Below are 23,990 nucleotides of genomic sequence, written 5' to 3'. Positions count from 1 at the left end.
ATACCTCACCCCCAGATCTCAACCTTCACTTTAAATGGCATTCTCCTTGTGCATATGTCTCTATGTCCAAGTTCCTCTTTTTTTTTTTTCTAAAAATACAGTTATATTGGATTAGGGCCCACCCTAAGAACTTTTATGGTAACTTAATCATCTATGAAGATCACATTTTCAAATAAGACCATGGCTATAGGCACTGAAAATTAAGACTGCATTGTCTTTTAGGAGGATGTGATTCAACCCATAACACATAGTAGAGATGAGGTGTAGAAGAATTGCAACATGCAATGTGGTAAGGGACAGGACCGTTTCTACCTCTAGGCCTGAAAATGTAAAGGAAGGACCCAGATACTCAAACAGGAAGGAGAAAGCTGTGCATGGAAGCTGTCTCAAGAAGAGCACTGACCTTTGATTTAGCAATAGAGCCAGGACCAAAGACCTGGGAGAGAAGGACCCTCTTTTCAGTCTCCTACGAGGGTTTCTGTTGGTCCAAACTAGCCAGGAATCAGAAAGCTAGGAATCCTTTTGCAATCATCCACACAAATCAATGTTTTAAAAACACTTCTAACATTTAGTATGATCTTACTGTTTTTTAATTTTTGTCTTTTACAATTTTAAGAGAAGTTTACTTGGAGGATTACTTTACATTAGCTTGGAAGATTCCTTTCCTAGTTTTCCTTTATTAGTGGAGAGAAAATGCAGGGCTAAGAAAAATAACTGAGTGGATGAAGACGTTTCTTTCCCCCACTTGCACGGGCTGCCTCAGAGTCTTGCCCAGAATCTTGGCTCCACCATTTACTAAATAGCTGGACGTGGCTTGCCTGCCGAGGGTGTCTGCTGTTGTGTAAAATGAGGGGGCTGGAGGCAGAGTCCGGGAAGTTAATGATGTTGTATGTGATGTGACTTCTCCCATAACTTCTCAGATCTTCAGTAAAAGCACTAGAATATGACATATTTGGGGAAAGCAGGTTTTGCATTCAGATGACACAGGATGACTACAAAGCAAGGCAGAGAAAACCAAGAAGAAGGAAGCCATTAGGAACTCACGGAAACTGCGGAGATGATTCTGAACCTGCCTAGGCATCAGATGGAAATCGTAAACTGAGTTGACCTAAGTCTGCAAGGCACAGTAGGACTTCTGCTGACAGATCCTTGGCAAAATTCTCCAAGGATTTTTATGCTTTAAAATTTTCATTTTTTTTTATAATCCCTCTCATTAAGAACTCCAAGTCTAAATTTAAATTCTTATTTCTGTAATTTCAGCTGAGCCTAGGGGTTGTAGGAATAGTCATAATAGCTTGTCAGGTATGAACAATGGAGTCAGACTGTCTGGGTTTGAGTCCCAGCTACACTACTTATAAGCTCAGGTGAATTACTCACACCCTTGAAACTACAGTCTTTTCATCCATCGAATGGGATTGATGTCTACATCCACCATAAGGCACTTGTGACTATCAGATACATTAATGTGTACAAAAAAATGAAGCACCTAGTACAAAGCAAGTCCTTGATAATATTTGTTATTAATATCATCACCATATGTTGGGTGTTGTGCTTTTTAAATAAATCATCATATTTCATGCTCACAATAACCCTCAGAATTAGCTATTTTAATCTTCAGTTTACATACAAGGAAATTAAAAGTCAGATAACTTAAGAAACAAAAAATAGCTATTTTTATCCATGTCCTTCTGTATTTACTGTGGGGTCAATGTGATCATGGAGAAATAAATGTTTGAATGAATAAATTTCCTCCTCTGAACTTTCATGGACCCAGAGAAGGGAAAGAAATAATTTGTCTCTTAATTCTGCCATTTTTTTACTGCCTACTAACACTTTCAAACTAAGGATTTGAGTGCCAATTTCATTAATGCTCTATTTTCTTTTTCTTTCAGAGAAGCAATAAAAATATTTATAGGAAAGAGATGTAAACCATATTGCTTCCCAAACTCCAACACCTTGACTTTTATTTTCTTGCTTCTTATACAAGGCACCTTTAGAACATAATCTATGCCAACTGAAACTAGCTATCAAAATAAATAAAAAATACAATTTTGCAATTTCCGAATCATTCTATAAAAACTCTAATAAATAACATCCGCTTTTCCTTCTCTTGCTAATAGAAAATTATTCTCCCAAAAAGTAATCTAATCTTCTTGGTACAATTTTTCCTACAGAAATCCATAATCTTTCTGACTCATAATTTCCTTACTCCTTTCCAATGTTTCTTCTCAGAATGCATCTTGTGATTCTTTAAAACTGACATTGGATGATCTAACTGGTCCTGACTACAAGCACTTTCTCTGTTTTTTAGAGCTGAGTCTATACCTTAAGTTAGTATTAAGTCCCACTGAACAGAGCTAGTCCTTCTTGTAGATGCAGAATTACTCTGCTGAGACAGTCATTGGGACGTAATGACCATCAAATGTCTATACTTTCCATTTCTCACCTACTGCTGCTTCAATCTTCTGCTAGTTTTGCAAGTTATTCTTTACTCTTTAGTCGTTCCAATTCTTCCCTTCATTTGATAAGAAGCAAGTGTGTGGAAGCAAGTCCCCCCATCCTCGAAGTACACGCCGCCAGCTCCTAGACCATTCTGTCCCTTTTCACTAACTAGTCTGCCCTGTGTTAGTAAGAGTAACATGTACAAGGGCACCCAGGTAACTCAGTTGGTTAAGCATCAGCCTTTGGCTCAGGTCCTAATCCCGGAGTCCGAGATCAAACCCTGTAAGGAGCTCCCCGCTCAGTGGGGAGTCTGCTTCTCCCTTTGCCCCTCTCCCTGTGGATGGTCTCTCTCTCTCTCTTTCTTTTTCATATAAATAAATAAAATCCTAAAAAAAAAAAAAAAAAAAAAAAAAAAGAATAACACTGACCGTATAGACTGGAAGCCGTGGGAACTAAAAGATCAAAGATACATGTATCTGCTACTGCGTAGCATTTCTTCACCTGTATTCAGCCTTAATAGTGCTGTGTCCTCTTTTGCAGACATCATAGGAAAGCGAAGAGCTTTAACTTCTTTACGTGAAAGTGACCGACCATCCATATCCCTCGGGGTCAGCCTCTGTCCCTCCCTGCGACACTCCACACTGTGGTGCCTCGCTCCTCAGCAGCTGTCCCCTCCGCCTTCAGTCTGCCGCCCGCGTGCTCTCTGCTTCCTGCGTGTCTTTCGGACGTCTCCTCCTCGTCCACGTGCCTCATCACGCGTGCTCTCTTTTAGACCTTTGTTCCCACTCAACAAACGGGCACAGGGGGAGGATACAGAGATGAGTGGACTCTGTTCCCAGTGCCTCTGAGTTCCCCAAAGTACAGAATTGTCTTTCTCTCACTCCTGAAGTCTTCGGGGGCGGGAAAAAGCTCTTGTGTGTCTATGGTTATAATATCTCATAGCATCTCTGCTACAACATCTCTGGCCCCTGTCAGGTTGCTTTCACAGAATCAGAGAGTTTCAGAGCCAACGTTTGTTACACAGATAAGCCATCTAAACCTGGAGAGAGGAAGTCACTTGCCCTTGGCCACGAGGTTTGTAAGTGGCAAAGCAGGACCAAAACCAGACCTCGGGGCTCCCACTGCTCCTGCTGTCAAGCCTTGTGGCAGCCCTTTGTGGGCTGAATTTTCCGTGTTAATCCATAAGTAACTTCATACTCAGTGACATAAGAGTTTGGGATTTCCCTCCCATTCCACAGAGAGGATAGCACGGCCTGCGGATTTGAACAGGAACAAAAATTCACACCTCTCTTGACAGAGCAAACAAATGCTTCAGGCTCCGTGTCAGTTTGTGGAAGATCTGCTCTGAAAGCCAGTGACCTCTGGCCTCCAGGCTGCAGAAGTCATTCTAAGTCCATTAAAATTCATGCTTGGAGCCTGATGGATCATAAGGGAGCTGCTGTAACAGAAATCATTCCTAAGGTCACACGGTGCGTTTACCCCCTTGCTCCTCCCCACAGTGACGACGGCTCAGATCAACAAACGTGGATTTAATGAATCCTCAGATAGAAAAGTCTATCTGGAAAAAGGGTGGATGGTGTCCCCCAGGGCTGTCGGATGCAGGACATAGCATGAAAGAGCAAACATTGACAGAAACCTGATAATATTTACTTTTCTAGTGGTAAAGATGACATGCAGATATTCTGTGTCCAAGTAAGGAAATGGGAGAGATTTAAAAAAAAAAAAAAAAAAAAACAAGGGAGGGGAAGGAAGCCGGGGAGGGGCCGGGGAGGGCAAGAGAGGGCTGGGGAGCAGGGGAGGGGCGGGAAGAAGGAGGTGCTGGGAGGCGAGGAAGAAAGGAGAGAGAGACAGAGAACAGGAAGGAAGGAGGAAGGCAGGCAGGCAGGAAAAAAATGGCAGGAAGGAAAACGGTTTCTCCAAACTGACGCCCGTCAGATAAAAGAGATTAGAGCCATAAATTCCTCCCAGCGTTTCTAATGGGATTTTAATACAGCATTTGGCCATCATCTTTTTTTCATTCCTTTAATGACATACATGCCTGAAGTGTAGCCACGGAGCCTCTGAACTCTGTATATTTCTGTAATACACAAAGAAAACAGCCGTCACATCCATTTTTTTAAGGAACTTTTAAATACATTACAGTGAGGTCCGTAGGCCCCGGATCCGAAGGGAACAGCACAAAGCCTGTCTGTACATCATCTGTGACGGGCCTGAATTCCAGCCAAGGCAGGGCTTTTTTTTTTTTTTTTTTTTTTTTTCAAATAAAAAATAAAATACTGTTTTTTTAAAAGGAACATTATATTTTTAAAATGGAAATCATTGTATTTTGTATCTTATGTGGCATCTGAAAGTGATTTAGTTGAACAATGTGGTTTCTGATTGGTATTTGAATTGGTTCCAGAACATTTTTCATAATAACCATCTTAAAGATCCCAATTATCTGATCGTCTTCCCCCCCCTCACATGGTTCTGTAGGAGGTTTCCAGAGAAAGAGAGAAACCTGCAGGGGCAGACAAGCCAGCTCACGTCCAGCTAAGCCGTGTTTGCCGGCTGGGCTCAAAGGAAAGGGCTTGCTAGTTATTCTGAGCTGTCCAGGACACATTTATGACTTCATAAAGGAGGACTTGGCCTTAGCAGAATAATTACTTACTCAAACAAGCCCATAAAACCAAAGGGTCGCCCCAACTAAAAGGCAAGCAGGGAACTTTTTTCCTTTTAGTGTTAACATGTAAATCTAGTAAACTGTATTTAGATTTCTATAAAATCAGCTCTGGATGCAAAAATGAATGCTTGATTTACCAGGTGGGTGCTGAATCAATTCCCCCGGGTTACAGAGGAGCTCAGGGAAAGCAGTCCTGTTAAATATGAAAGAGCTCTCTTTCACAAATAGACCCAGCCTCGTTTGCAACGTGCAGAAATTGTGTGGAAGGTGAGAGAGCGGGTCTGGGGGGTCAGCGGGGTCTGATGCGTCTCCAGCACTATCGCACGGTGGTCCATATTCTTTAGGTTTCATGTGTAAAATAGCACTCATGTAATACCTATTTGACCCAATGTCAAATAGGTATTACGTGATAGGGTTGTTGGACGAAATGAATAGAATTCTACCTGTGAGCAGCTCGAGTAATACCTAGTGGCACACACAGTAACAGTAGTTCTTACTGCTGGAAGTAAGAAGCTGAGATCTACAGATCTACAGAAAGCATTCCCGGAGTGATTAATGGTGTCTGCAAAGCACCTTGGGAGAAGGGAACATGGCAAAAACGAACCGAGGATCTCTTTGGCCGAAGTGGAGAGGTACCTGGGCAGCACCGGGGGGAGACAGGGTGAGAAATGTACCATACTAGTTACGGTAGGCCAGTCCACAGCAACATGGACATGTGGCTTTCAAAATCGACATAAGTGGCACCGTCCCCATCAGCTGGGAGGGGCGTGAAGGTGCCTCTCGGAGATTCTCATGGCGCCGCGCCTGAAAGTGGCACAGTAGCACCTTTGCTCACATTCCGCTAGCTCGACTCAGCGACGTGGTCCCCCCTGGCGGGAAGATCTGGGATCTGTAAACCGTCTTTGTCAAGGAGGAGCAGGAAGGAGTATTATTAACAGCTCGTCTGCCATAGGAAGTAGAGCCAGATGATACAGAATTTTAGTTTTATCTCAGGACCAGCGAAAATCTATTGAGGGGATTTAAGCAAAAAGGAGTGAGATGATCTGATATGCATTTTGAAAAGATCACTCTGGCAGCAAACTGGAGAACCGAGGAGAAGGGACCAGAGGGGTGGTAGGGAGATCACGTACTTGAGGACCTTTTAGCACTCTAGGCTGGATGTCACGGGAGCTTGGAATAGGGTGGTTGGTGAGGCTAGAAACAGGGAGCAGCAGACGGATACATCATTACCAGGAGACAAAGCAGTGGCTAGAGAACAACAGGCAAATATCTAATAAGCCCATTTTCTTTGTTAAAATGTTTTCTACTTCCTGTTACCCCCCAGCTCTCCTTTTGTACCACTAGGCTCTTCCATCAGCATCGGCAACAATGAAGATGTAAGAATCATCATAAGGGGGCGCCTCCATGGCTCAGTGGGTTAAGCCTCTGCCTTGGGCTCAGGTCATGATCCTAGGGTCCTGGGATGGAGCCCCGCATCGGGCTCTCTGCTCAGCGGGGAGCCTGCTTCCCTCTGCCTCTGCTGGCTGCCTCTCTGCCTACTTGTGATCTCTGTCAAATAAATAAATAAGAATCATCATATCCTCGAATTTGGGAAAAGTTATCAAAGGGCCTTTAAAGCAGCTCTGGACAGAGTCCCTAGGATGCCAATGAGCTCAGGATAGCCTGGCCTTTTTTTTAATACCAGGCATGTAAAATGAAGTTTAAAAAAAATTATTTTAAGATTTTATTTGTTTGAGAGAGAGAGAGAGCAAACACAAGTTGGGGGCAGAAGGGAGAGGAGAAGCAGACACCCCACTGAGCAGGGAGCTTGTCTGGGGCTTGATCCTAGGACCCTGGGATCATGACCTGAACCAAAGGCAGATGCTTAACCGACAGAGCCACCCAGGTGCCCCTAAAAATATTTTTAAAAACAGAACACTAGAATGAGCACAAGACAGGAATCAGAAAACACAGGGCTCTTGGGCCGCTGTTTGTTTTCTGATACATAAAATGAGGATAATGATACCTATACATCCTTCCTCTTATGCTCTGGGTGCTGTGAGAACGAAATGCCGCAGAAATCACTTACACGGAGGTGCACGGCAGTTCATATTAATAGGCTCTGTGGTGTTTGAAGTTCTATAATTGCTTGTTCAGACCATTTAAGTATTTGCACATAAAATAAAGAATTCCATGTTCAAAAGCCTGTTCATTCTTTCCTTGCTTTACTGCTACCTAGTATCACCGTGAGTTAGTTACTTGCTAGCACAGACGGCTAAGCAAACAGTGGGCACATAAGCACATCATTCAGTGTGCGCTGTTTAACTGAAGAGTTGAGAGTTCATGGTGGAGTTTACTGGTGTGGGAGAGGGAGCTGTTCAACCTCAGCTTCCTCACAGCCACTAACTTCGGTTTCTCCCCTAGTCATCTCGTGGAAAACAGAAGTAGGAAGGGGGGCGGCTCGGTTGGCCCAACTCCCGATTCCAGCTCAGCTTGTGATCTCAGGGCGGAGCGACGGAGCCCTGCGTTGAGCTCCTCGTTGGGTGTGGAGGCTGCTTAGAAGTGTCTCTCTCCGTCTTCCACCCACCCCTCTGTCTCTAAAAACGGGGGGAAAAAATCATAGGAGGCAACTCTTACTAAATACCAAGCACTGTTCTAAGTAACGTGTGCAGACGCTCCCACTGCGCACACGTGTATATCAGTGTGACTAAGCCGCTCACCACAACCCCACCCAGAGGACACACTTACCACAACGCCCAGTTTACGGGTGAGGAAACCGAGGCCCTGACTGGCTAAGAAACTCGCCCAGAGTGCAAAGCTAGTGAAGACCTGAGTCCGAATTCAAATTCTGGCACCCAAACTCCAGGGTATGTCCTCCTAGTCCCCTAGAGCCGCATCTGTCTAATGTTCTAAATGCTGAATAAAGTACGATATTCTGCCCCTATTAAGATTATCCTCCTTCTCGGGGCACCCCGGTGGCTCAGTCAGTTAAATGTCTGCCTTCGGCTCAGGTCACGATCCCAGGGTTCTGGGATAGAGCCCCAGACAGGCTCCGTGCCCAGCGGGAAGTCTGCTTCTCCTTCTCCCTCTGCCCCTCCCCCCTACCTCCCACTCCCCGCTCACGCTCTCTCTTATAAATAAATCAATCTTTAAAAAACATATATTATCCTCATTCCACTTACTGCATTGTTTTCTCTAGAAGAATTTTCACGGACAGTCATCTGACTAAATTACTCCAAGAATTACCACTTGGCCCCATAGCTATTTAAGCGAGGCTAGTAAGATAATCCCAGATGGGTGGGGGAACGGAAAATTCCACAAGGAACTGCAGCCAGATAAGTCTTGCCCGGCAAAGAGCAGGTTGCTGTCACAAAGTCGCTGTGTCGGCGTGACAAATCCCAGGACCCACCAATGTGCAGGGACAAGGAAGTAAGGATTCGGACCTTTCTTTTCTGGTGTCACCGTCTTGTTGGATGGTTAAAGAGAAGGCATTACTTGAACTGAATCTTGGAAGTTGAACAGGTGCTCATTGACTTGACAAAGGGGGAGTGATATCAACTCGGGCAAGGACAGACCCAGCAGAGAAGAGAGAGGGCACGGGCTAGCGAGACGGGAGCGGAGTGGCCAAGTACGAGAAAAGGTGCCAGGAACCAGGTCATGTGGGGCTTCGTGTAATGTCGTAACCTTATTCTGTGTGGCTCCAGGGAGCCACTGAAGGGTGTTGACAAGATCGGTGATAAGTTTCAAATATCAGAGAAAGTATGAGGGTTAAGGGAAAGATTATGGTTTCAGGACTTGCTGAGTTTGAGAAAATCAAACTGAGGGAAATCCGGTGGAAGTGTTCTGTGGACAAAGGACATGAAGTCTACAGTCTAGAAGTGCGCTACGGGCAAGAAACAGATTTGGGAGTCGACCCCAGTTAACTGGCAATTGAAGCCATGACCGTAAAATGAGATTTTTCCAGGCAAAAATACACAAAAAGACAGAGGAGAGAGATTGGGACCCTGAGGTCCACACTGGAGGGTGGTGGACAGATGAAGCATGAGCTTGGGGAGAGGCAACACGTTCGGGGAATTACATGAGCAGGGCATACGCCAAGGGAGGAGGGAGTATTATTGAAAAGGGTGTGGGCAAAAATGTCAGATGTCTCAGAGCGGTCAAATGAGGTAAGGACTGAAAAACCCTTCCTGTTCCAGGGCAGTGACAGGCCAGCTCCTAACAGCGGGGTAAAAAGTGACCTCGGGGTTCGGAAGTGAAATATGAAAACAGGTGGAGAGGTTTCTGAGGAAGGGGAGGCCGAGGCAGCAACTTGGCAGCCATTCCACGTTCTGCTTTTCAGGGGCCGGTTTCCTCAAGAAGCTGGCAAGAGGCGCACGGTGCCACGGCCCTTGTCCCTCTGACGGCCTCCCTCTGCAGACACCTCCCCAGCTGGGAGTTTCACGTGGGATCCCACGAATCCAGTTTTAAGGTGATTTTCTAAATCCCTAAACCTCGGGCCCTCCTTTGAGGCCCTGTTACCTAATACCTACTGAGCTCACGTGATTGCCTCAGAGCCCAGGGTCTTCGGTGTGTCTGGGGCCCGCTGACTGAACTGAGTCTTCCTGTCCTGTCGTTATAAATCCCAGGTAATTTCACAGGCTGCAAGGAATTCTCACTGATTAGTTTTACTTTCCTCTAGGGTTTATTAGTAAGTTTAGTTCATAATCATGCAACCTCAGGGGTATGACTTAAGACAAAAATATTCAAAGGAGCCCAGCTCTGTAGAGACGGCCCAGCTCGCCTTTCTCTGCGTTTAAAATTTCATGGTCTGTTTTCTCCACCCCACCCCTCCCTTGTGTCATCTTGGACATGTCCGTTAATTTTGCAGGATCTCCTTGGCCTCAACTGTCTAAAAGGGGACTGGACAAGATGCTGAAGAAAACCGTATTACTCCACACCAGGGGTCAGCAAGCTTTTGCTATAAAAAGCCAGATAATAAACACATTTGACCTTGCAGCCAAGTGGGCTCTGTTGCCACCACGCGGCTCTGCTGTCACGACCCTGAAGCAGCCGCGGAGAATGACAAACAAATGAACATGGCTGTGTTCCGATAAAACATCATTTACAAAAACAAGCAGTGGGCCAGATTTGGGCTTTGGGCTGCAGCTTGCCAGCTCCTGTTCAAAGCTTTAAAATTAGGTCCTTCAGTGTGCTAAGCTGAGCTCTTGGACTCACCTGTTAAAATATTCCCATCCCAGAAAAGGCAAATTACTCAGCTACTGCCAGCTCTTATGTGGGGGGAATCACAAAATTCAACTCATGCACAGCAAATGAGAAAAAGCAGAGAAATAGAAGGTTTAGTATTTCATTGGTAAACAATCCGGTCTTCCTCAAAAGGGAGGTGAGAAAAATATACTAACAATCCAGCCAAACCAAAAATTCAGTTTGATCCAATAATTTAAACAGTCTATTTGAGAAGTATTTAACATCTTTTTTGTTAAAAATTCCCCATCTCTGTGAAAGCCTTTCCTCCACCTGCATGAAGACAGCAAGGAATGAGGAGGTCAAAGGGGAGGAAGGTGACTTGTGGGTCCCCAAAGGCCGCAGGGAAGAGTAGGGTCTCCAGGAACAATGCCCCTTCCTTCCTGCTTTGGGAGACCATCTTTATCTACAAGGCGTTCATGCCCTGCAGGCATTCAGAGGCCACGATCTGTGGTCAGTATAACTTGCCTTCTAGCTGGTCTTGGCAGGGCTCCATCGTGACCCTTGGCTGATTCTGCCTCACCTCTGCTCCCGCTGGTGTTAGAGACCCCTCTGAGGTCTGCCAGGTTGTCATTCATTAGGCCCTGGCTTGACAACAAACCAGAGTTTGCAGCTCTCACCATGGAGCCACTGCAACCCCTCCCCCAACACGGTGACATCCCCTCTGCCAAGTTCCATAGCCACAGTCTCGGCTCTTTCTCAAGGCTGTCTGTGCAGCCATGCCTCAGAAAAAGGTCTACCTTGGACCCTTTCTCTGCCTGAGTTTGCTGCATGACCAGGTTGATGGGAATGTGACCCAGTTTGGTTTAAGGCAGCCACTAAGCTGGCCTCTGCCACAGTCCCAACCTGCTTTGAGTTCGCTTCAACTTACCTAAGGGTAGAGGAAGCAAGACATAACAGACCACTTCACTACCTCACTCTCTACTACTCCACTCTACTCCTCACAATCTCTGCTCATCCACTTTACCGACCCCCCCACCCCCCGGCTGCCATGGGGCTGACTCCACCTCAGGGCAGAAGATTGTCTGATTGCTGCCGGAGACGTCTCAGAGCACAAGCTCTTCAGGCTGCTCATAGGCTAAAGGCGGCAATGAAGGGAGCATTTAGGGAACACGTTCCTATCAATGCCTGCTTGGCTCTCCAGACCATTGTTCAAAATCTAGTTTGTCTCATAGAAACTGTTTCCTATCTTTCTTCCTTGAATTCCTTACACAACAAATCATAATCTTTCCCCAGGTTCATGGATGGATGAATGTATTTGGAGCACTCGGATGAAGGTCTTGGGTTCTAAGAGGTCAATTAAGCAAATGCATATTTCCAAGGTAGCCTGTCATTGCAATCATTGTCTTAATTTATTCAATAGTGTTCTGTTTTCATGAAGACAGCTGAATAAGGGCGAGTTCCTGAGAGAAATAATCGCAGGGTAGGTTGGTATGAATGTAGGAGAACATGCAGAAGCAGCGAAGAGTATGTCGAGACTGGCGTGCTGGGTGTTCAGGGTTCAGCACGCAGCCATGATGCAGAGGGAAGAGGAAGAAGGTTGTAGAAATGCATTTCATGCATGTGTCCAGGATTAACGTGACCCAATGTGACAAAGGGAGAAAAAGACATGAAGCATAAATCAGTCTTCAGTCCAGTAAGAAGGCGTGGAGAGAAGACTAAGTCACAAACCCGAGCAATGATCTTGCACTATCTGAGCATTAGAACTTCAAGAGTTAGTTCTGTTGCCAAAATGGTGCCAGGGATATAGAACCCTGTTGAGAAACAGAGCAAATTTATTGAGTTGATTGTCTCTGTGTGGTTCCCTGACTGTGGGACCAGACTCAAGTTTCAGGAGGCTCTAGTGGTGAAGGGTCCAATAGGGTGCCCCGGGGAGAGCTCAAGAGACTAAACATCCATAAAAATACTTAGTCACTGAATAGAAAGTTTGTATTTTATTAAAAAACGGATAATTGCTTATGGTCAGAAACTTATACCTACAGTTTAAATGCCATCTTGCTACCTAAAAAGCCATGAAAATCCTATCGGTAATTTACTTTTGACTTTCAAGTGTATAATATAATTTTAGAATTATATTTTTTCATGATTATGTCACCCCACGGCTGACATAAGCATTTCTTGAGGGTGCACTGACTAGTAAAGAGATGGAAGAGGAAGTCAGTAAAAAAGCCAACCTAGCCCGAAAATGCTCTTGAGAGAGTGGAATGTGTGCTTCATTTACTGACTACACAAAAGGTTCACAAAACAATCCCAGGCACTTGTGTATATAGAATAAAGACCGTGCTGATTCCTCTCCTCAAGGAGATTAAGGTCTAATGGGAGAGAAATAAAATACATAAAATCAACATAAATACATACAGATGTGCACAGCAATTACAAGAGTGCAGTGGTCATACGGAATCGAGAATTAGGCTCATTAGTCAGGGAATGATTAGGTAAACCTCAAAATACGTATATGAAGAAAATAGGGATGCAGGATTCAAGGTGGTTATCCGTGTAGTTTCCCCTAAGATTTAGTTTCATGATATTCCTCGAGTTTATACCTGTAGCAATCCCCAGCATCTAGGAAACTTGATTTCCAAGACTTATTTCCTACCTGATACCCCCAATCACTGCAGGGATAAGGGTTTGTTACCAACCCTCACAGATGGCGATTTCTCTGTCAAAAATGCCAAAATCAAATGTGAGAGCTTGCTAGGGTGTGATGGCAGATGTACGTATGAGGGTACATAACAACTCAGTCTTGCCAGGTTCCCATTGCTGTGATGTGCGTGGTGTAGGATATTCTCACCGTGGGTTATCTGCGGCCACGGGGCCCCCAAATCCTTCACCAACACCACAGGTACTCCGGAGGAGTACCTGTCTGTGCACTGCAACAGCTGCAGAGAAATCCTCTCGCCCGCTCTGAAGCCTGATGGAAGCAGGTTTCAATGGTCGGCTCTCTAGGATCGTCTGTCCTCTCCTTTTCCAGACCAGAGGAATCAGGAAGAGGATCTATTGTCTGTCTGTGAGGAAGACCGAAGACCTAATGTCTAAGAAAGGAAAGACCGAAAGGCAGGAGTGAGTGAGAAAGTATATTCTTGGGCGCCTGGGTGGCTCAGTGGGTTAAGCCGCTGCCTTTGACTCAGGTCATGATCTCAGGGTCCTGGGATCGAATCCCGCATTGGGCTCTCTACTCAGTGGGGAGCCTGCTTCCTCCTCTCTCTGCCTCTCTGCCTACTTGTGATCTCTGTCAAATAAATAAATAAAATCTTTAAAATAAATAAATAAATAAATAAATAAAATAAAAGAAAGTATATTCTTTGTCCAAAGGGGGATCCAAAAAAGACATCCCACCAGAGGAGAAAAGAGCCAGAAATTAAAAAAAAAAATCAATACAGCAGAGTCTAGAAGAGCTTAGAGGCTCTGGAATCCTACAGGCTGTTGCAGTCATTTGCCAAAAACCCACCCAGCAGTTCTCTGGGAAAAAGAAAAAAAAGCCCATAGGGACTGAAAACATTGACTAATAATTCTTGAATCCATCTCCACAATATTATTCATCTCTGCCAAGGTCAAGTTTGGTCACTGCATGGCTGGAGGTCTGGGCATGCTGTTCCCAGTTTTATTTTTACAGTAGTTATGGAGCCTTTATATTTTCTAGGGCCCTCCTGTCACTTATTACCCACCCGTCCAGACCACCCACCCACACTCCCACACACAATATGTCCAGACACACCCACAAATACCCAGATTCTTTAAACCTTATGGTGATTCAGGCTACAGGAATAGTGTTTGCTCCAAACGACTCTGTTCTACATTCTTGGAGTTTCCCAGAATAAATCTGTTTCCCTGTCTGGGGCGCAGTCTGTGGATCTCTCCACTCCGCAAACATTTACGGAGCACCTACTGTGTGCAGGGCGCGGCTGGACGGGGGAGCTGAAGGAGGCTCCCCGGGAAGCTGGGAAGTGGCGGTGAGCCGGTCCCGCAGAGCAGGTGGCCTGCTTCCTGTCACCGCGGGCGCTGGCGGAGGGGAGGCTCTGTCTGCACGCAGACCATTTCTCCCGCCCGTACTTCCACTTCCCCCCTTCCTTTTCCTTCCCCTTTAATTCATTTCTTCATCTTTTGTGTCTCTCCCACTGCGTCCTCCCCTTCCTTCCCCGTTCTCCTTTTTCTGAGAAAAATGGGAGGTTTCTAAAAACACCTCGGAGGTTCTGTCAGAATGGGGAGCTATCACTGTGCTTTTCCCGCCTCCTCAGTGAACAACTCATGGGCCCTGTGGCCAGACAAACACAACAAAACATGAAGGGGGGGGGCAAACAATTGTCCTAACTCAGAAAAGCTGACTTGGAGGAAACCACTTTCCTCCACATCCTAACACTGGGTGCCCGCATAGCAGGAAGGCCGGAAGGGCCTCCAGCCACCCCGCGCTCAGGGCTGGCTGCCGTGTGGCCCCACAGCCTCCCCAAGTTCCCCTCCCCCACCCCAGGCCCTGAACCCTTAGGATAATTTATGAGGTGTCAGGATATTCTGGCCACAAGGTCAGAAGAGAATGGTTTTTACACTTCAGCTGCCATGAAAGAGAAACAATTTAATTCTGTTTTACTCTGGCACTGTCTGTTTTCACAATGAACAGGGGATTTGGGTCTCCTCAAGATTATTTGTCTAAGCAGAGACCAAGCCTCTGCTGAGTCTGGAGAGGTCTGATTTGACTCTGGCTTCCTTCTCCTTCCTCCCCAGCTACGGAAGGAGGCCCTTGCCTTTCCCATTGCACCAAAATGAGATTGAAACCCATTTCACCGAGGCAGTTGTGCGCCAGTGAACACACCCGACACTGCAGTCATTCCATGCTCCTCGCGGTTTTAACGGGCAAAGAGTGCTTTGAGCACGGAAAGGTATGAGAGAGCCCACTCCTAAATTCAGCAGGCCCCAGGGTCTCTGCCAAGTCGTGGTCTTGAGTCTGAAGCAGTGTTTCCCTTGGCGGGGAAGCACAGCCTCCTGGCTCCCCCCAAAGCTATGGAACCAAAGACATTCCGCTGAGTAGCCCGAGGGTCTGCCTGCCAGCAAAACCCAAAGTCTCCTCCGAGAGATCGCAGAGTGGGAGTGCTTCCTCCCTCACTGACAGAGCAGCCAAGAAAACAAACGCAAGGCAATCCGGCTTCTCGAGACCCCACCGGCCCCCTTCTCTGAGCCAGACTGGAAAGGTCAGCCGAGAACCAGAACGGGGCAGACGAATCCCATTACGGCCATTGCCCAGGATGCTGACACGGTGGAGACGGGCGCCTGGGCTCCAGGGCCGAGAAGCAACAGGCATTTCTGGACCAGTCCACGCGGTCTGCCGTGTGGAACTCATCTCCCAGGGTTTGGCCACATGGCAGGCTCCAGAAAGACAGGAACAGTACCAAGATAAAATGGAATAGATTTCATCAAAGCTTAAATGTAACTAAAAGGAACGAAAGAAATCTCTGCACGCTGAGAGGTAATAGTCTTTCAGAAGCAGTAAGTGAGAAAGGCAAAGGCATAATACAGTGAGCTTAGTCAGCTACCGAGTGCATAAAAAGAGGCTGTTATAAATTCATATATACTTCTGGGAAAACAGAAGAGGCTTGTTTTAGAGTTTGTCCCCAGAAAAGAGAACAAGAAGCTTCGGGGTCAAAATTCAGATGCAGATTTTCTTCTTCTACATATTCTTTTGTGTTTACAACTTTTTAACCCAGAACTCATATCACCTTTATAGAACAAATTTTTCATTAAAAAAATAATAAAGGAAAACCCCAGAGAATGGCAAAGAGAACAGAGATGGAAGAAGAAAAGCAAATGATTGAACTTTAAATGCCGCCTTACATTGGGCCAGCCAATTCCCCCAAAAACCACTCCCCTAAATTAGAGCACCGAATTCTTGGTGGGAAGGGTAAAGGAGCTATTTGGTAAATGACCTCTTCGAGTTCCCTGAATAGTAGTACTTAAATGTGTATGGCAGAGTTCTCTACTTTCATGTGGGCGAGAAGATTAATCCCCAAAAAAGGGCTTCAGTAATGCATGGAGCCTCCTTCAATCTCGCAGCAGTGAGCCTCCATCTCAAGCCGGTGCTGAGTCAGACTGATCTGCTCTCCCCTCTCCCCTGTCACAGTTTCCAAAGTCCCTTCTCTATTCTGCTTGTCACAGTAGTAATTATCCTTTGCGTTTCCAGAATGTCATTGATCCAAGGCAGGTGTGCGCCTGCAAAAGAACGTTGGATCCTCGGCCAAACGCCCGTGTGTTACTGTACCAGCCGACTCTCTGGGCTGCAGTTTTCTTCTCTGTGCAGAGAAGGATCTGAATGAGAGGCCGTGCTATGAAATGCCTTAAATGCAACAGGTCTCTAATTCTTTGAACATACAGTTATCGGGCTGTGGGCAGAGGGAGACCGGGATATATTACAGGCCTGTCACAGGTGTCCATGGTGCCATCTGACCGTCTGATGAACACATATAGGAAAGTACTTTCCAACTTGTTTCTTTGTTAATTGGAGATCATTGAATTGCCGTCCCAAAAATGCTGTCCACAACCAGACCATGAAAACAAGGTTCTGGAAGTACGTTCTGCCCTGCCATATGACAGACAGAAGAGACTACTATGTTGTGAAGTAAGCCTCCAAAGTACCCTGGTGTCACCCCCAGGACCTTGGATGGCTGGCCCACTGCTGACCACATCAATCATCTGATAAGCAGAGCTTCTCACTGAAGGCTACATCCCTGGGTAGACAAGACATGCCCCACAGATGAAGGCCCCTCTTCCCATTCTCCATTCCGCTGCACGTGGTTTGGGGTATCAGAAAGTATTTTCTCCATGTCAGGACAAGGTACTCTGGTAGTACCTAGTACTAGCAGTCTAGTACCACCGTCATGGTTGCCATGAACCAGAGAGGCCTGGGAGAAGGCGAGACAGAAAGAATGAAAGAATTGCCAGCATGGCCGCCTCCATCCATCCACTCTACCCTAACCTCAGATGGGAAACTTAAAAAACTCAGTTAGTTATCAGCCAACCTGAAATGTGTCTGGTTCGTTCTCTGTAACTTCCTCCTCCTCTAACATGTTCCCATTCAGAATATAACCGCTCCTCATTTCTTTCCCCCAGACATTCCAATTCTTCGGTGCCACGTGTGACGTTTTCTCCTCAGCCCTATAAAACAGTCTTGATGGCTCCTTTCCTTAGTTGCACTTTTGGGTCTACATCCTCGCGGCAACTTGAGTACACTGAGACAGTATGAAGAGCAGATTCTGAAGGGATGACAGGGGAGAAGGCTTAAGAACATGAACTCTGGAGCTAGAAGCCCTCGCTTAAATTCTAGCTCTGGCCTGAACAGATGGCAGCAGCCAGAGGCCCCCTCAATGGCTTTGGACCTGCTGTTCATGGAGGACTAGGCCCTGCTATGTTGCAAGAGAGCTGCCGGTCCCTTAGAGAATTGTAAATTCCATCTGAAAATGGAATTTACTGGTGAGCACCACAGCTGGTAGCAATGGAATGAAATCATAAATGCCAATGGAGGAAAAGGGAAACTTATGGCGGCTAGCTGTGGTTCTGAAATTGACCTGAGCTCATTAGCCATTGGACAAGTTAAAGGAAGAAGAGGCCACGACTACCAAAATCACAGACACTGCCGAGGAGCTGTGCCTTCCTCCCAAGGGAGCTGCCCTGCTCCAAGCTAACTGAAGACATAATCACGGTGTCCCTGGACAACTGGAAAAGGATGTAGAGAAATGACAGAGCAAAGAAAGAAGCCCACGGACCCACCTCCATCGGATCCAGTCATGTGTTTTCCCACTCTCAGCGTCGCTGCTTTATATGCCAAAAAGCCCATTACACTGGAATTAAGGAGCCATGGGACACATACAACTTTCTGCCACTTATAAACTTTTGCTCTAATACAGGTGACAGTTAAATGACTTCTAACATAGGCACAGTGTTATGAACAGTGCCTGACACGCACAGCACTGTATTAGTAGTAGTAGTCGTAGTAATAGTAGTAGTAGTAGTAGTAGCTAATGGGGATATTAGATATCCTTGAGGACCTTGACACACGGCACCAGGTTTACCAAAAAAAAAGTAAAGGTGCTATTTCTGAATCCCTCAGGCCCTCCCAGAACCCCTACTTCAGCCGTGGGTCACGACCGTCGTCAGCTCTGTCGTCAGCTCTGTTTCTTCATGTGCCACGTGTCAAGCTTCCTCCGCCCTTACTGACACGTTTCCTTACTTACACACCTACCCCCCGCTTGTCCGTGTCCTCTCAAATAATAAAGCTGGTTTGCTCTTCAGTTTTGAGCCGTTCTCCTCCACTTCCCTGTTCCAAGTTCTAGTATTTAGATTTGAGTACTAACAGCAACCGAAGACTTTGAGAGGATAGTCAGACTCACTGTGATCTTTCATGGGATTCTGGTTTCCTCCCCGTCTTCTTTTCTTTAAAGCGAAATATTCCATGTGGGTCTGCTTTCAGTTGAGGGAGGTCGAGGAGGACATTTTTCCCGGGGAAATGAATAAGCTGTTCATTACCTGCCCAACCCACCTCCTCCTCTTACTTACTAATCAATCTCCAGATATACTTAGGTAGCAAGCAGAGGCTTCACACTTTGGAAGAAGTTTAGCCCCTTCTCCGGCCCTACTCTCCGTTACGTTCTCTTTGCCAACAGTCAGAGATTGGTCTAAGACCCAGACCTGGCTCATAAAACACAGGAGAAAGTCTCCTGGGGGCAGGGTGGGAGAAGCTTCTGGTAACTCTTTCCTCTATTTATTTTTTTTAAATTTTACTCATTTATTTTAGAGAGAGAGAGAGAGAGCGAGAGAGAGAGAGCATAAGCTAGGGGAGGAACAGAGGGAGAGGGACAAGCAGATTCCATGCTGAGCTCAGAGCCTGATGCCAGGCTCCATCCCATGACCCTGAGCTCATGACCTGAGCTGAAATCAAGAGTCAGATGCTCAACTGACAGAGCTACCCAGCATCCCACAAGGAAAAAGTTTGTTTTCTCTGTCTCTAAGTGTAATGAGGTGAAAATGTGATGCATCGGCAGGTCTCTTAGTGTAATGAAGCACAAGTGTAAGCACCAAAAGCCAACGTGCTGGTAAAGGGAAAGTAAGAAAGAGAAGGAGCTGAACCACTTCGACCTCTAGACTGCTTTTAACAAAATGCAAAGCAACTGTAATTTGGTCTTCTGTTACTCAGCAACTGCTCCTAATACAAATACACACTTTACAAGGAACGTTGAGTCCCTTGCAATAGCACATTCTTTCATCCTTGAGAATCTTCTGTGAGATCCAATAAATATTTATACATACAAAGACCTTTCTGTATTTCAAATTATTGTCATGCCTCTATTTTTCTTTATATACTTTTGTTAAAATGATTTACTTATCACATAATATAATTACCTCACCCCAAACAAGTCCAAATTTCTACAAGAACAAAGTACCATTCTCTTCTCTAAAATTATGCTTTTAAATAATTATAATCTTATTTGATTCATTCTGCCCTCCATACTTATTATCTCTCCCTACAGAGGCTTTTGTTAAAGCATGGATTTGACATCAGAGACCCAGAGTCACAAGTAGTAGTCATGTGAATGGATGAATGATTTTTTTTTCTGATATTTAACATCTGTATCTAAAAACAATATCTAGGGCTATCACCAAGGTGAAACTAGATGACATAAGCAAAATGTTTCCCTAAATCTTGGCATAAACTGAAAACTCAAAAAATTGTGGAGGAAAAATAATTTGTGGAGGGAGTGGGGATGGGGAAGAAACACGTGAAGGAGGAACCATAAAAGAAAAAAGAAGAGGAAAAGGAAGACATGGAGAGAAGAAAAGAAAGGAAGAGTAAGGAGGGGAGCAGAAGCAATGGGAAAGGAGTAACTGGGTAAGACAAGGAAGGAAAAGGGAACGAGAGCTAGAAGACAGAAAGAAGGGGAAGGGGGGAGTAGGAGGACAAGACAGGACGAGAAGCAAGAAGATGAGAGGGAAGGTGATGGTGGTGATGTCGGCTCTAACCCAGAGAAGAACTCAGAGAAACAAGTTAAGGTTAAGGTTAAATTTTTGAGCCCAGACAAAGCCCTGATCATCTACACCTTCCTACGATGTGATCCTTTTCCCCTTGAGCTTTGGTATTTTGTAGGACTGACTCTCATGGAGTTTGAATCTAGTTACTCCAAATATCACTACAAAGAAAATTACAAAGGATTGTAAACCTTGGGCAATAGTCCTCATATTTCAAAGAAGTGGTTGATTCATCAAGATTCCAGTGCAATCAAAGAACTTGGAGAAGTCCCTGGAGTTTGTTTCCATCAAATGTGAGGTATGCCTCAATTAAACAAGCAGAAACTTAAATGAGTGATTCATTGGGTTTCTTCTATAATGACCAGGTGTCCTCCTTCCTCAATGATGACAGGACAAGAGGAAAGAGAGGTTTGGGGGTTTGTTTTTTTCTGATACAAGAAGGAGATCTTTTTAACAGTGAGGGCTGGTGAAAGCCCTGTTGGTTTCAAGTTATTTCCTACAGAGAGTCTAAAAATACGGGACTGACTTCGTGCAGTCACGCTGAAGTGCAGCACAAATGAAGGTAGAGAAAGGACTAGAAAAATCTCTACGAAGACCTTCTAGCCCCCACGCTTTCATCCTGCAGCCTGTGCTTCTCTGTTTTCCTCAAGGGGGACTTTGGGCGTGGTCTTCCTGTCACTTGGTTAGGCTCGTCCGTACCAGCTCTCTCCTAGTCTTCCAGTCTCCCTCAAATGCTGAGGCGGGTCCCTCATCTACAGCTCTGTCCTTCCTGCTGTGAGGAGCATGTGCAAGTCCCTGTTTTGTCTGTGCTTCCCTCTCCACACCGGTTCCGTTTCCAGCTTTCGCCGGCGTGCATTCTGAGCCCGAGACTTTCTGACTTTCCCACAAGATCCCTCTCTGTTTCCGGCTGTACTATCATTAGCAACCATCTCTCAGACCATCCATGGCTACTGTTGCCAGCGCTCTTCTCCCTCTGCAAGGCTGGAGGCTCAGTTAGAGCCCCGCTCTCCTTCGTCACCCATCATCCTAACCGCCATCCTCCGGCCTGACCCTGTCCCTTCCTCATTTAAGTTTTCGCTTTGAGAACCCTGTTACTGTGCATCACAGTTCCAGTAGGGCCTTCACCCAAGAAAGGCAAAGGAAGGAAACATTCATGTTGGCCTGAATTAATAACGGAGAAAGGGGAGAAATCTAATTTTTCCAGCGCAGAAGATGTGGTGCCTTGTTTGTTGGGAGCAGCCCTCGGGGAGGCAGAGATTTCAAGTGCAGCATTTACGTGGCACATTTTTCAATTAGACAATATACTGTATGGCATTTCCCTTCCTCCCCCAGTCCCTTCTCTTTTATTACCACATGACTTCATCTCCCCGTGTGACTGACAGAGCCCATTGGGCTCAGCCCTGATAAAAAACATCTGGGGAAGAAAAATTGCAATTTAGAAAACAATTAAGTACATCAATTTCAATTCATTTAGTTGGCCAGAGAAAGAAAAGCTCTTTCAAAGAGGTAACCCAATCTCTGGAGGTCATGGATTAAAGGGCACGCAGACTCATTTTCTCCGGGTTGCAGTGCGGAGGAGTGCACTTTAGTGCAGAGGTCTAAATGCAGACATAAACTCCTATTTTGCAATTTTTAACAAAGAGTAAACCACAGTCTCCCTAATTTTCTCATTCCTTCCCATTTTTAAGAGATTCTTTCCGTATTCATCCTAAATTCCCAAGAACTTAAGAGCATCCTTGAAGGATGTATTTTCTCTCTCAAATGCTCACCATGTGTTCATTTGTTATGGGAGCTCTGTGAGTGAACCTCCGTTTGCTGTTAAAGACCCCATCTGAAGGACTGATGAGGGTGTGTCTGGGGGAGGGGTGTGTTCCTGATTTTTCCTTCCAATTTTCCTCACTCGCTCTGTGAGCACCCATGGCTCCATGGCTTTAAAGAGCTCAGAGCCTTTATGAATCATGGTATAACTTTTTCATTCAAAAATACCTTAAATAAAGAATTTTATTATTTTTTTCCAGCTTCATTAAGAAATAATTGACATGCGCCACCGCACAAGTTTAAGGCACACAACACGGTTTGGTTCACATATATCATGAAATGATCATCACAGTAGCAATCATCTTCTCATACAGATACAATAAAAAGAAAAGAATGACAATGAGGAAGAAGGAACAGATTTCTCCTTGGGATGAGAGCTCTTAACAATTTCTCCATACAGCATGCAGTGTTGGCTACAGTCGTCATGTGGTACCTTGCAGGCCTGTGTCTCTTGGTCCCATAACTGGAAGTTTGTACCTTTTGACCTCTTTCATTCAATTCTCCCGTGTGCCACCCTCTGTCTCTGTAGCCATAAATCTGATCTCTTTTCCTAGGACTTTGCTTTTAGATTCCATATATAAGTAACATCATACAGTATTTTTCTTGCTCTGAGTTATTTCACTTAGCACAATGCCCTCAAGGTCCATCCATGTTGTTGCAAATGGTAGGATTTTCTCATTTTTTATGGCTGAATAATAGTCCATTTTATATACATGTATATATATAAAATATACATAATATATAATATATAGTTTCTTTATTATTCATCAATGGACACTTAGGTTATTTTCATATCTTGGCTATTGTGAGTAACGCTGCAATGGGCATGGGGTTTTCCAGTCAGGGTTTTGTTTCCATCGGCTCTATTCCCAGAAGTTGAATTGCTGAATCATGTGGTAGTTTTATTTTTAAATTTTTGAGGAACCTCCATACTGTTTTCCACAGTGGCTGCACCAATTTGCATTCCCACCAGCAGCGCCCAAGGGCTCCTTTTTCTCCATGTCCTCACCGGCATCTGTTATCTCGTGTCTCTTTGATGACGATCATGTAAGGGGCGTGAGGTGGCATCTCACTGTGGTTTTACTTCGCATTTCCTAATGACCAGTGATGTTGCCCACCATTTTCTGTACCTGTTGTCCCTTCAGATATCTTCTTCAGAGAAATGTCTACTAATGCCTTTTGCTTATTTTGTAATTGGGTTGCTTTTTGCCATGGGCTGGTACTATACTGGTCTGGGGGAGGGGCAGGGCAGTCAACCTGTAACCACTTATCTTACCTTCTAATGCCATCTATCTCGGTCTCTGTGTTGTCTCTGTCTTGGCTCTCTGTGTTCCAGGATGCTCTCAGCGGTGTCTTGTCCTTGAATAGTTTCTAGTTGTTCTTCTTGTGAGGTGTGAAATCAGGAACAATGAATGTCATCCTCTTGGTTATATACCTTCCAAATAAGGACCAGAAACACATTATTTGGTCAAATTACTCCACTGTTCTCGTCTCTTGAGTTACCTGCTATGGAAAAGTCACAATAATCACACCTTAGTCATAATGTCTGACAGACTTGTGTCAGGAGGTGAAGGAGGGACAGTAAAGTGCCCCCCAAACTGAGAAGGCACCTGAGGCCGGGAAACGAGGGTGACTCCGTATTGAGTCACTGAGTTACATTCCGGGTTACAGACGGGGAGGGCAGCAGGCAGAGAACGATCCACAGCGGCTGCCTCCTTACTCTCCACAGGTCCGGACTTTCGTCCACAGGTTTTATAGAGCAAATGGAGATGCAAAAGGGCACTGTCATGAGATCAAAGGGTTTTCAGGCACCTAACTGACAGCTAACTTCAATTAGGTCTTGGGA

The 23,990-nt window shown here is 45.4% G+C and overlaps 1 long non-coding RNA gene across 1 annotated transcript in view; it reads right to left on the bottom strand.

Annotated features, from left to right (window-relative positions):
- The window catches only part of LOC101678379, a 97,317-nt gene that overhangs the window by 9,804 nt on the left and 63,523 nt on the right, over positions 1-23,990 (bottom strand). Inside the window, exon 2 of the long non-coding RNA XR_199739.3 lies at positions 23,421-23,579. This is a non-coding gene — a long non-coding RNA (uncharacterized LOC101678379). The remainder of the gene's footprint in view (positions 1-23,420; positions 23,580-23,990) is intronic.

The sequence above is a fragment of the Mustela putorius genome, unplaced genomic scaffold (assembly GCF_011764305.1).
Source record: "Mustela putorius furo isolate JIRA1106 unplaced genomic scaffold, ASM1176430v1.1 tig00000785_pilon_pilon_pilon, whole genome shotgun sequence".
Lineage (NCBI taxonomy): Eukaryota > Metazoa > Chordata > Mammalia > Carnivora > Mustelidae > Mustela > Mustela putorius.
Note: the sequence above shows the minus strand (reverse complement) of the source record. Positions and strands in the feature narration are given on the sequence as shown.